General features: G+C 37.2%; 1 non-coding gene across 1 annotated transcript; it reads right to left on the reverse strand.

The window, feature by feature from the left end:
- Positions 1-3,251: 3,251 nt before the first annotated feature.
- LOC124523042 (U6 spliceosomal RNA) lies at positions 3,252-3,358 on the reverse strand. Its single transcript, XR_006964901.1, has one exon. It is a non-coding gene; the product is annotated as a U6 spliceosomal RNA (small nuclear RNA).
- Between the last annotated feature and the right edge of the window lie 10,438 nt (positions 3,359-13,796).

Here is a 13,796-nt window from a genome sequence, read left to right on the forward strand (position 1 = left end):
CCCCCTTTTCTTTGAAGCCCCCCTCCCCCATGTGGTGCTGATGACAGGCAGGACTCATAGGATGGGCTCATGACGCTGGCCTAGAACCTCATATTCTGAATATTGCAATTGGTTCAAGGATGGTATATAACCCAAGCAAGGCCAGTTACAGTCTGTGAGCCCTTTGTGTTGAGATAGTTCAAGTTGGGTCTCTAAATAGTCATGAATATACAACGTCTAACTTTATAGCACCCTTACTTGTCTAAAGCCTATCTCCTTCTACCATACCATAAATTCCTTCAAGGCAAAGACTGTTCTTTGACTTAAAAAAATTTGTATGTGTATGAATTTGTGTGTTCATAAAAGTAGGAAAAGTAGGAAATCAGTGGGTGATTTGCTGTAGAAAAATTTAAAAACACACAAAAACGTTGCTAAGCCCTTGTAATCCTTCCTCTTCTATTTTAACAATTTTTATAGCGCAGATACACACAAAACTCACATTTTACACAAATAGAATATAAATGAACATATGACTTTATAACTCATTTTTTTTCACTTAAGTGATATATTGTGAAAACTTTTCCATGTAAATTAGCTATTTTTCCTCGTGATTTTTCTTGGCCATTTATTATTCCTAGTCAGATGGAAAATGTGTCATGGCCTATTCATCAAAACTTAGGTGCTTTCTATTTCTCACTATTATAAAAAAAAAATGCAGTGTCTGTTTTATGCCAAAGATGACACTGCAAAGAACAGTCTTTTCAAGAAATGTTGCTGGTCAATGAGATAACCATACAGCAGGTGTATTAGTTATCTATTGCTGTTTAACAGCAATAACAGTTTAACCACTAACTTGCATTTTAATGCAATGTACACATGTTATCTCAAAGTGTCTGTAGACAAGAGTTTAGACAAGGCTTAACCAGGCCCTCTGCTTAAGGGTCTCACAAAAAGTTGCAATCAAGGTGTTGGCTAAGGCTGCAGTATTATCAGAAGTTCAACTGGGGAAGGATCTGCAAATCAAATTCATGTGGTTATTGGCAGAATTCAATTCCTTCCAGGCTACCAAACTGAGGACCTCAATTTTCTGCTGTTAGCTTGAGGCCACCCACACTTCCTTACTGCATGCCTCTCTTCATGGAGTAGCTCAGAGAGTAGTTGGGTGTTACAATTTTAAGTAACATAATCATGTACACAAAATCACATATATCCTGTCACCTTTGCTATATTTTATCAGTTAGAAGCAATTCACAGGTCTCACCCAGACTCATGAGGAAGAGGTTACGCAAGAACATAAGCACCAGTATGGGAATCATGGGGACTGCCCTAGACTCAACCTCAGTGAGTTTCCCAAACTTTCTTGATACATGGCACCTTTAATGTCCCAGAAATTTTCTTTTCGTGGCACCTTTAGGCCAAAAGAAATACCTAACAATTTTTTTTGTTAAGTAGTTAGATCCAAACAAGTTAGTAAGTACTTATATCCTAGCAATTTAGTAATCATTTGAAAGATAGTACATATAATTTGAAAGAAAAAATAATATTTTATTTTATTTTTAAGCAACCACAATATTTACTAATGTATTTATGCTCCTGTGGGCCCTACAGGTCTTAATGGGCCTTGGAATCAGACTGAACACCATTATTCACATCTCCTGATTTCAAGAGGTATTTACTTTTATCACGGCAACTTCAAAACACCCAGCTTTGCAAAAATATGTCATGGAAGGGAATGTAGTACGATTTAATGTTGAAACCGAACTACTTCAAGTTAATAGTTTGGTATCCAACAGATGTCACTGTGCTTCTCTCAAAAAATGCAAAATATCTCATGGCACCCCTGTGAATTCACTATAGCTCCCAAAGGTGACTTGGTATGGCCATATGGAAAAATTTCCTTGACCTTTACGTTATAAACAAAATCAATTTCTAATAGATTACAGATCTAAAGGTAAAACGAAAACGTAAAGCTTTCAGGGGAAGAACATTTTTCTGATCCTGGGGTACTGCACAATTTCTTGAATAGTATTTAAAAAGTACTAAACATAAAAAATTGACAAATTCAACAATATTAATATATGAATTTCTTTTTTTAAAAATATTTTTAATGTTTACTTACGTTTGAAAGAGGGGCAGAGCATGAGCAAGGGAAGGGCAGAGAGAAAGGGAGACACAGAATCTGAAGCAGGCTCCAGGCTCTGAACTGTCAGCCCAGAGCCCGACGAGGGGCTCAAACCCACGAACTGTGAGACCATGACCCGAGCCAAAGTCAGACACTTAACCAACTGAGCCACCCAGGCTTCCTAATACAAGAATTTCTTTTCATCAAGTGAGTGAAAAGGCACTTTATAAGGTGGAATAAGGTATCTGTATACATATATCTGGCTAATAGCTTGTAACCAGGATGTTTAAAGAATGCCTACAAACCAATAAAAAAAAAAGACTACTCAGTAGAAAAACAGGAAATAGACTTGAACACACTCTTCAGAAAAGAGGATATCCAATGACCAATAATCGTATGAAGAAGTTTTCAACCTCATTAATCATCAGGGAAATGAAAATTGAAATCACAGCTCGATACTGACACACCCACCAGATGGCTAAAATTTTTAAAAGTGTTATCAAGGATGTGAACAAACCAGAACTCTCTTATAAAGCTGGTGGGGTGTAAACAGGTACAATCGTATTGTTAAACTGTTTAGCACTATCTACTAAGGTGGATCATTCTTGGGTATATACCCCAAGGAAATGCAGATATTTATTAACCAAAATATGTTCACAACAGCACTGTTTATAATAGTCTGAGACTGGAAACTACCCAAATGTCTATAAATAGCAGAATAGATAAATAACTAGTGGCACCTTCCCATAATGGAGTACTATATAGAATAAGCAACTTATAACTACATAAATAATGTGTAATCTCACAAAAGAAGCCATTCCAATTGTCCCCCACCTTTCCCTACTCCCACAAGGTAAACCACATACTGTGTGATTCCATTTATATAAAATACAAAAAAGGTAAAATTAGTCTATACTGTTAGAAGTCAGACTAAAAGTTCCCCTTGGTGGGAAGGGGATCTGAGAGCAGAAAGGGGCAAAAGAGGGCTTCTGGAGTGCTGGTCATGTCTTTTCTTTCTTTCTTTTTCTTTCTTTCTTTCTTTCTCTCTCTCTCTCTCTCTCTCTCTCTCTCTTCTTTCTTTCTTGTTTTATTTATTTATTTATTTATTTATTTATTTATAAATATAATTTATTGTCAAATTGGCTTCCATAAAAAATACGGAAGCTTCACGAATGTGCGTGTCATCCTTGCGCAGGGGCTGTGCTGACCTTCTCTGTGTTGTTCCAATTTTAGTATATGTGCTGCCCAAGTAAGCACCATATCTTCCTTCTTGATCTGGGTACCAATCATCTGTGTTTCGGTTGTGAAAATAGTTGAGTGGTATCCTTATTATCTGTGCATTCAATACATGCATGTATGTTGTACATCAATCTAAAGTTGAAAAAATGTTTCAGTGAACATCCTTGTAGTGATGTTTTTGCAGATATCTCTGTTTCTTTCTCTTTTGACCGAATTCCTAGATGTGGGATTGCTAAATGAAATGGTATGAACATTTTTACAGCTTACAATACATCTTGTCACCTTGTCAGGGACTGCTTTTATTTATCTTGTCTTCCTGTGCCTAGCACCAAGCCACTGACTAATTGACGTGACCAAATGAATAAATGACGGACTTCTTTCAATTCCTTGAATGAAGCAGACTTTTTCAAGACTAAGAGCAGTTCCTATTTGCTCTTCCCAGAAATCTCTTCTCCCTGTTCGTCATACTGCTGACTGTCAGCTTAAAAGACATTCAAATAAGAGGCTTCCCTAACCATGCTGTCTAAAGTAGTCCTCCATTCTTATTCTGTCTTAGCTCCTCTTGTTTACCAATCTCAATGCATAATTATTATATCTGATTTATTTGTGTATTGCTTGCTTATTGCCATTCTCCCACTGGACTCTAAGTACCACGAAGATAGGAATGACGTATGTCTTGTCCACTATTTTAACCCCAGCACCTACCTAGCATAGTGCCTAGGATGGAGAAGGCCTTTATGTTAGGCATTTTTGGCCACAAGGGACAAACTCCTAACTCAGATGGACTTAACCAAAAAAGAAGAGGAAGAAGAAGAAGAAGAAGAAGAAGAAGAAGAAGAAGAAGAAGAAAATTTTTTGGTTCATGTAATTGAGAAATTCAAGGGGTATAAATAAACAATTTCAGACATGCCTGGATCCACAGGTTCAAATAATATTATTAGGCCAGGTTGTTTCCTTACATAGTAGTAAAAGAACTCCTCACCAGCCCCAAACGTACATTGCCAACCATCCCTGAAGAAAAGGAAGAAACTTTCTGATAGGCCTGTCAAGAGTCTTGGGGAGGATTGTCCAGCTCAGGGACACATACCCACCACTGAGCCAAGCTCAGTGGGTATGGGGGCAGAGTTCTATACCCAGGCCTTGGTTCCTTGACTGTCTCTGAGGGGCTGGATGGGTGGGAGCGGAGTCTCTGTCCCATCCAAACCACAAGTGCTGATGTGGAGAGGTGTAAGACCACCGGGGGCTAACTTAGTTGCCTAACTCCCAGTCCAACTTACCACTTGATTAGCTGCAGGGACTCAGCTCTCTCAGTGGGTGTATGCAGCCATTAACTGAAACCAGGCAGCTGAGACCTAGAAGTAATTGAGCTATTTTCCAGCTAAGTGGGGCCAGCTAAAATTAAGTGCTTCCTTGAACTTTGATTGCCATTTTTAATTAGGCAGTATATTGGCATTCCCTGAATGCCTTCTCCCTTTCCAATTTATTTGGGATTTAGGTGGAGGTCTGCCCTCTGTAACAAAACATAGGGGTAGAATTTGTATATAACATTTTCTTTCTTCCCAGTCCTTATTCTAAACTGAGTCTGTTTATACGGTTTTCTTGATCGGCTTAAATCTCACACCCCCACCCTTAGGGTTTATTCACCTCCTTCACCTGTTTCAGTTGGATCAGCCTAAAGTTGACTGAGCTAAGTGACAAATAGGGATTTTCTCATTGGTATGCAGAGGTACATCAGATACATAAACTCACTGGCAGTCTTTAGTATTCACTGCCTTGCAGACTCATCACTTTAGATTTCCAATTTGGCTCCTTTTTCAGGGTTTGTCCATGACCTTGAAGAAGTCAATTCCCTCTTTCTGGACCTTGGTAGCTCTAGCTATAAAATGAAATAATTACCTCGTCTGCTGAATAAGATGATTTCTGAAGATGATCTCTGATCCCGGAATTACCTTTCCCTGCCTCTCCTTTGTAATCTGGTGATGAGAAGGTTACCGTTAAATGTGAGGTGGCTTCGGGATCAGCCACATGATTTGTGGATTCCCATACAAAATGAAAATGTAGGTCCCCCTTTTCCAAAAAGTATCAAGAATTTCAAGATAGCAACAGCAGAGCATTTAGCCAAGTATGGGGTCCTTCTGAGAGTGGGATCCTGTGCAACTGCCTGGGTAGCACTTCCGTGAAGCCAGCCATGGATGCCGGAATTAATTAGATAGGATTAACCAGCCATGCTGATGCCCCTCCTCAAAATTCTGCATTATATGTCCACTGTCTTTTGCAAGGATAGAAAAATCAAATAAAATAAATGAGTGATGTGGGCTGGGGGTGGTGGTGACTGTGACAAAACGGAGAGAACAAATATTCTCCCTAAAAGGAGCAGCTAATATTGTCCGCCAATTGTCATGATGGGAGAATTTAGGCTTATTACTGTCCAATCTTTTAATGTTTGAAAAGAAGCCGGGGTCAGGATAAAAAACCAAAAAACCAAAACAAACAAACAAACAAACAAATCAAACCTCCTGATTTTTCTTAAATGTTTATTTTTGAGAGAGAGAGAGAGAGAGAGAGAGAGAGAGAAAGCATGAGCAGGGGAGAGACAGAGAGACACACACACACAGAATCCAAAGCAGATACAGCACAGAGCCGAATGTGGGGCTCGAACCCACAAACCGTGAGATCATGACCTGAGCCAAGACCAAGACTGGGATGCTCAAACAACTGAGCCACCCAGCCGCCCCCTGATTTTTTTTTTAATGTTGGTAACTGTTGAGAAAAATTATCTAAAATTTGGAAATGAGGCAAAAGGATAATTGCAATTTCTTTTAATGGCATCTGAGAGCAGTGGTTCTGAAAATGTGCTTTCCAATCAACAGCATTAGTATCACAAGGCATTAGCATACACACGCTTATATATAAGTAGCATGAATAAAAGCAATGATGCAAAGGACAGGAGGGAGAAATTGAGATTATTTTGTTCTTATAAGGTACTCACAGTACCCTTGAAGTGGTATAGTGTTATTTGAAAGTGGACTTGGATTAGCTGTGGTATATTACAAACTTTTTTAAAGTTTAAAAAAGGGAAGTATAATCCATATGCTGAGAGAAAATGGAGTCATAGAAGATGTTCGAATAAAACCACAAAAGGCAGAAAAAGAGTGGAAGACAAAAACAAGAACAAACAAGGACAAGTAGAAAACAATAACAAATATAATAGATATTTATCCAACTATATCAATAATCATGTGGAATGTCAATAGTCTAAATGCACCAATTAAAAAAAGAGAGAGAGAGAGATTGTCAGGGCGGATAAAAAAAAGACCCAATTACATGTTGTGTACAAGAAACTCACTTTAAATATAAAGACAGTTATACATGAAAAGTTAATGGATGAAGAAAAATATACCATACTAACAATGTTCAAATGAAAGCAAGAGCAGCTATATTAAATTCAGAGAGAGAGTAGATATCAAAGCAAGGAAAGTTACTGGGGATAAAGTAGGGCATTACATAATGATAAAGGGGTCAATATTTCAAGAAGACATAACAATCCTTAATATGTCTGTACCTAACAACAGAGCATCAAACTATGTAAGGCAAAAACTAATAGAATTGCAAAGAGAAATAGATGAAACCACCATTATAGTTGGAGACTTCAACACCCCTCTATCACAAAGGGACAGATTCAACAGGCAGAAAATCAGTAAGGATATAGTTGAACTCAACAACACCATCAATCAACTGGATATAATTGACATCTATAGACTAGTTGATCCAACAATAACAGAAAACATATTTTCCTCAAGATCACATAGAACATTCTTCACTATAGGCCATATTCAGAGCCATAAAACAGACCTTAACAAGTTAAAAAGAATAGAAATTATACCATGTCAGCTCTCAGACCATAACAGAATTAAACCAGAAAGCAATAACAAAAGGATAAATGGAAAATTTCAAAATACATGAAGATTAAATAATACACTTGTAAATAAGACATGGGTCAAAGAAGAAATCTCAAGAATAATTTGATACTATTTTGGGTTAAATAAAAATGAAAACCAGCTCATGAAATTTATGAGGTATAGTGAATGTAGTGCATAAATGGAAATTTATTGAATGTGTATATTAGAAGGAAGAAAATTAAAAAATAGTAATTTAAGCATCCACCTTATGAAACTAGAAAAAGATGAGTAAATTAAATACAAAGTAAGCAGAGGAAAATAAATAATAAAAATTAGAGCAGAAATCTATGAAAATGAAAACAAGAAATCAATACACAAAGTCAATTAAGCCAAAACTGGTTGTTTGAAAAGATCAGTAAGTCAGTAAGCCTCTAGCCAGGTTAACTATGAAAAGAATACCGAAGACACAGATTACTAATATCTGAAGCAAACGAAGGGAGGGGCAGCTGGGTGGGTCAGCTGGTTAAGCATCCAACTCTTAATCTCAGCTCAGGTCTTAATCTCAGGATCGTGAGTTCAAGCTCCACATTGGGTTTTCCACTGGGCATGAAGCCTACTGAAAAAGAAAGATTTTAAAATAAGAAAAAGAAAAGAAAAGAAAAGAAATGAAAGAGGGTACATCAGCACAGATGCTATGGACATTAAAAGGCTAATAAAAGAATACTATGAACAACTCTATACCCACACATTTGATAACCTAGATGAAATGGACCAATTCCTTGAAAGACCCAATTTGCCAAAACTGACACAAAAACAAATAGGCAAAGTGAATAGGCCTATATCCATTAAAAAAAATTGAATCAATAATTAATAACCTTCCAAAACAGAAAGCACCAGACACAGATGGATTCACTGGTAAATTCTACCAAACATTTAAGGATGAAATTATACCAATTCTCTACAATCTGTTTCAGAAGATAGAAGCAGAAGAAATACTTCCTAACTCATTATACGAGGCCAGCATTACTCTTATATCAAAACCAGGTAAAGATATTATAAGAAAAGAAAACTACAGATCAAAATCTCTCATGAAAATTGATGCAAAAATTCTCAATAAAATATTAGCAAATTGAATCCAGCAATGCACAAAGAGAATTATATACAATGACCAAGTGGGGTCTCTCTCAAGTATGCAAGACTGGTTTAACACTCAAAAATCGATTAATATAATCTGTCACATCAACAGATTAAAAAAGAAAAATCACATGATCATATCAATAGATACAGAAAAAGCTTTTGACAAAATCCAACACCCATTCATTATAAAAACTCTCAGTAAACTAGGAATTTCCTTAACTTGATAAAGGAAAAAAACTAGAGCTAATATAATATCATAATATAATAATATCATGTCATATCATATCATATCATATCATATCATATCATATCATATCATACTTAATGGTGAGAAACTTAAACCTTTTCCACTAAGATGAGGTACAAAGAAAGGATGCACCTTCTCACCACTCTTTTGCAACATCACACAGGAAATTCTAGCTAATGCAATTAAGGAAAGAAAATAAAATATGTACAGATTTGGAAGGGAGAAATAAAATTGTTTTCCTTTGCAGATGTCATAACCATCTATGTAAAAAAATCTGAAAGGCAGACCAAAAAAGCTCCTGGAACTAGGAATTTTAGCAAGGTTACAAGATATACAATGTTAATATACAAAAGTCAATCACTTTCCTATATACTAGCAATGAACAAATGGAATTTGAAATTAAAAATTCAACATCATTTATATTAGCACCCCCCAAAATGAAATATTTAGGCATACGTTTAACAAAATATGTACAAGATATAGATGAGAAAAACTATAACCTTTGATGAATGAAATAAAAGAAGAACTAAATAAATGGAGAGAGATCCCATGTTCATGGATAGGAAGATTTAAAGAAGATGGGGCGCCTGGGTGGCGCAGTCGGTTAAGCGTCCGACTTCAGCCAGGTCACGATCTCGCGGTCCGTGAGTTCGAGCCCCGCGTCAGGCTCCGGGCTGATGGCTCGGAGCCTGGAGCCTGTTTCCGATTCTGTGTCTCCCTCTCTCTCTGCCCCTCCCCCGTTCATGCTCTGTCTCTCTCTGTCCCAAAAATAAATAAACATTGAAAAAAAATTCTTTTAAAGAAGAACTAAATAAATGGAGAGAGATCCCATGTTCATGGATAGGAAGATTTACTATTGTCAAGATGTGAGTTCTTCCCTTGGAATGCCTGGGTGGCTCAGTTGGTTAAATGTCCAACTCTTGATTTCAGCTCAAGTCATGATCTCACAGTTGGGAGATCGAGCCCCATGTTAAGCCCCACATTGGGTTCTGCACTGGGCAAGGAACCTGCTTAGGATTCTCTCTCTTTTTCTCCCTCTGCCCCTCCTGTAATCACATGGGCTCTCGAAAGAAAGAAAAGAAAGAAAGAAAGAAAGAAAGAAAGAAAGAAAGAAAGAAAGTCTGTTCTTCCCAATTTAATCTATAGATTTAATGCAATCCTTATCAAAATATCAAAATCTCAGCAAATTATATTATGGATATCAACAAAGTCACTCTAAAGTTTACATAAAGATCGCTTCTCGGCCTTTTGGCTAAGATTAAGTGTAAAGTTTACATAAAGAGGCAAAAGACCCAGCATGACCAACACAATATTGAAGGAGAACAAAGTTGGACAACTTTAAGACTTACTATAAAGCTACACTAATCAAGACAGTGTGGTATTGGCAAAAGAATAGACAAATAGATCAATGGAACAGAATTAAGTTCCCAGAAATAGACTCACATAAATATAGTCAATTAATCTTTGACAAAGGAGCAAAATGCTGTACAATTGAGCAAAGATTTTTCCTTTCCACAAGTGGCACTGGAACAACTGGACAACCACATACCAAAAAAAAAAAAAAAGGAATTTAGACAAAGGCCTTACATTCTTCACATAAATTAGCTAAAAATGGGTCACGGACTATGTAAATGTAAAACTAGAAAACTCCTGGAGGGTAATATAGAAGAAAACCTATATGACCTTGGGAATGTGGCAACTTTTTAGATACAACACTAAAGGCACGATCCATGAATAAGATAATTGGTAAGGTCGACTTATCAAAATTAAAAAAAACTTTTGCTCTGTGAAAGACAATGTCATTGGAATGGAAAGATAAGGCCACAGACTGGGAGAAAATGTTTGCAAAAGACACATTTGGTAAAGGACTGTTCTCCAAAGTACACAGAGAACACATAAAATTCAACAAAAAGAAAGCAAACAGCCTGATTAAAAAATGGGCCAAAAATTTTAAGATACCTAACCAAAAAAGATATATAGATGGCTAATAAATATATGAAAATACTTTTGACATCATATTTTATTAGAAAATGGCAAATTAAGGGGCGCCTGGGTGGCGCAGTCGGTTAAGCGTCCGACTTCAGCCAGGTCACGATCTCGCGGTCCGTGAGTTTGAGCCCCGCGTCAGGCTCTGGGCTGATGGCTCGGAGCCTGGAGCCTGTTTCCGATTCTGTGTCTCCCTCTCTCTCTGCCCCTCCCCCGTTCATGCTCTGTCTCTCTCTGTCCCAAAAATAAATAAACATTGAAAAAAAAAATTTAAAAAAAAAAAAAAAGAAAATGGCAAATTAAAATGAGATAGCACTACACACCTATTAGAATGGCTAAGATCCAAAACACTGACAACACCAAATGCTGGCAACAGTGTGGAGCAGCAGGAACTCTCATTCATTGCTGGTGAGAATGCAAAATGGTACAACTACTTTGGAAGACAGTTTGGCAGTTTCTTACAAACTACACATACCTTTTAATTTATTTTTATTTTTATTTTAAAAACTAAACATAATCTTAACATACAGTCTACCACTCATGCTCCTGGATATTAACTCAAATGAATTCAAAACTTATGTCTGTCCACACAAAAACCTGCACATGGTATATATAGCATATTTATTCATAATTGCCCAAACTGGGAAGCAACCAAGATGTCCTTCAGATAAAGAAACTGCCGTAAACCAAAACAACACAATAGTATTCAGTGATAAAAAGAAAGGAGCTATCAAGCTATGTAAAGACATGGAGGAACCTTAACTGGATATATGCCCAGTGAAAGAAGCCAATCTGAAAAGGCTACATATCATATGATTTCAAATATTTGACACTCCAGAAAAGACAAAACTATGGAGACAGTAAAAAGATCAGTGATTGGAAGTTTGGGGTTTGGGGTGAGAGATGAATAGGCAGATCACAGAGGATTTTTAAGGCAGTGAAACTATTCGGTATGGTATTTATAATGGTGGATACATATAGTTACACATTTGCTAAAACCCGTAGAGTGTATAACACTAACAGTGAACCTTAATGTAAACTATGAACTTTGGGTGATAATGATATATCAGGGTAGGCTCATAACATCAACCATAACAAACATATTACTCTGGGGGGGGTTGGGGGGGATGTCAATAGTGGGGCAGGTGGTGCGTGTGTGGGGAAGGGGAGTAGTGAATTCGTTATGCTTTCTGTTCAATTTTATTGCGAACCTAAAGCTTCGCTAAAAAATAAAGTTTGTTAATTTAAAACGATGTACTTCCTTTAGGGTCAATTAGGAGCAAGCAAGTATCAAAGCCTCTTTCCTAGCTGTTCTGCCAGCTGCGGAGGCAACACCTGTGTTTCCGAGGATGGCCTGAATTCAGCCCAATTTCCAGAGTGACAAGGAGGAGATGAGGAAAAAAAGGTGATTTGGCCAGGACTTTGAAGCTGGGATGCCCTGTGAACTTGGGGCATGGTAGATCCCACAGCCACCTCAGGCAACTTCACCTCTTCAAGCCTCAGTTTGCTTATCTGTAATAATATTAGAGTAGCATAGTGGTTACAGACCTTTATGGTTTCAGTGGCTCTGAAGTTCCTCATACTTCAGTTGTGAATTCAAGCTTTGTCTCCAACCTAGCAGCTTCATGAACACGCTTCCATCACCACCTTCAGTCTCAGTTGCCTCCTCTGTAGGAATATCAGTAGTACCTACGGTAGAGAGTCCTAAGGATAAAATGTGATAATGCACTGGTTACACTGTATGCCTTGTGTAACCAATTATGACTATTATTATTAGGTGAACCATATTACATTGCCAAAGTTTGACCCTTTCTGATCTACAAAATCAACAATTCTGTATGCTTTAACCTTATATCTTTTATGGAACTATTATGGGCACTGAATGAGATAATACAGGCACTGTACTTGCTACCATCACATGATAGTGATTATTATTGTTATCCACAATTCTGGGGACAGTACCTGGTGTTGAGAATTCAAAGGCCCAAGACACATCAAGAAACTTGATCATTCTCTGTAACTGTCATTTCATTTACTTGTCAGTTCCTATTCCCATCTCTCTTTTTCCTCACCTCCCCCTACCCTAATTGTTACAGTAGAGACCTTGTCTTAGAAATCTTTGTATTTGTAGGGGCACCTGGGTGGCTCAGTTAGTTGAGCGTCTGACTCTTGGGTTCAGCTCAGGTCATGATACCAGGATCATGGGATCAAGCCCCATGTTGGGCTCTCTCTTTCTAAAATAATAAAAAAAAATTGTTTTAAAAGAGAATCTTTGTGTTTTTAGATTCTAGCAAATGCTAGATACATAATTAACTGCTCAAGAAATGCTGTTGAATGAGTGATTCCAAGAGCTTTATGGGTTTCCCAGGGGTTGGAGGGATTTGCTTCTCCTGTGGATTACTAAGAGAAAAAAAGGAACTAAAGACTAAAATCTTGAACATAACCAAAGAACTTGAGTAAAAGACCCATTTAGGCTTTAATTGCTTCTGTCAAAATGGATCCAATAATCCTAATCTGGTCCCCTCACAGAGTACTTGAAATGCAAAAGTGTTGTTGGGAAACAACACAAATATTAAAATGGCTAAAATCAAAAGAACTGATAATACTAAGTCCTGCCAAGGATGTGGACAAATTGGAACTCTCATGTATTGCTGGGAGGAATGCAACACCGTACAACCACTTTTAAAAGTACTTTTTTGTAGTTTCTTATGAAGTGAAACATATTTAACCACAAGACCTAGAAATTTCACTCCTAATTATTAACCCTAGAGAAATGAAAACATAGGTTCACATAAAACTTGAATATTTATAGTGACTTCATTCATAATTGTCAAAAACTGGAAACACCCAATGTCATTCAACAGGTGAATGGATAAACTAACTGTGGTATATCCACACAATGTAATATTACTGAACAATAAAAAGGTGGGAACTATTGATACATGCAACAACGTGGATGAATCTTAAATACATTATGCTGAATGAAAGAAGCCAGACTCAAAAAGCTAAATTCTGTATGGTTCCATTTATGTGGCATTCTGGAAAAGGTAATGCTAAAAGGACAGAAAGCCAATCAATGATTGCTAGTAGTTGGGAGTGATAGGAAGCAGGAGTGAAGTTTTGGGGGCGATCCTAATTGCAGAAGTGGTTGTTCAAACTGTATGCATTTATCAAAATTCATAGTCAT

This window comes from Lynx rufus, unplaced genomic scaffold, assembly GCF_022079265.1.
Source record: "Lynx rufus isolate CCGP_SWC_20201006 ecotype Redwood Valley unplaced genomic scaffold, mLynRuf1.p SCAF_1, whole genome shotgun sequence".
Classification (NCBI taxonomy): Eukaryota; Metazoa; Chordata; class Mammalia; order Carnivora; family Felidae; genus Lynx; species Lynx rufus.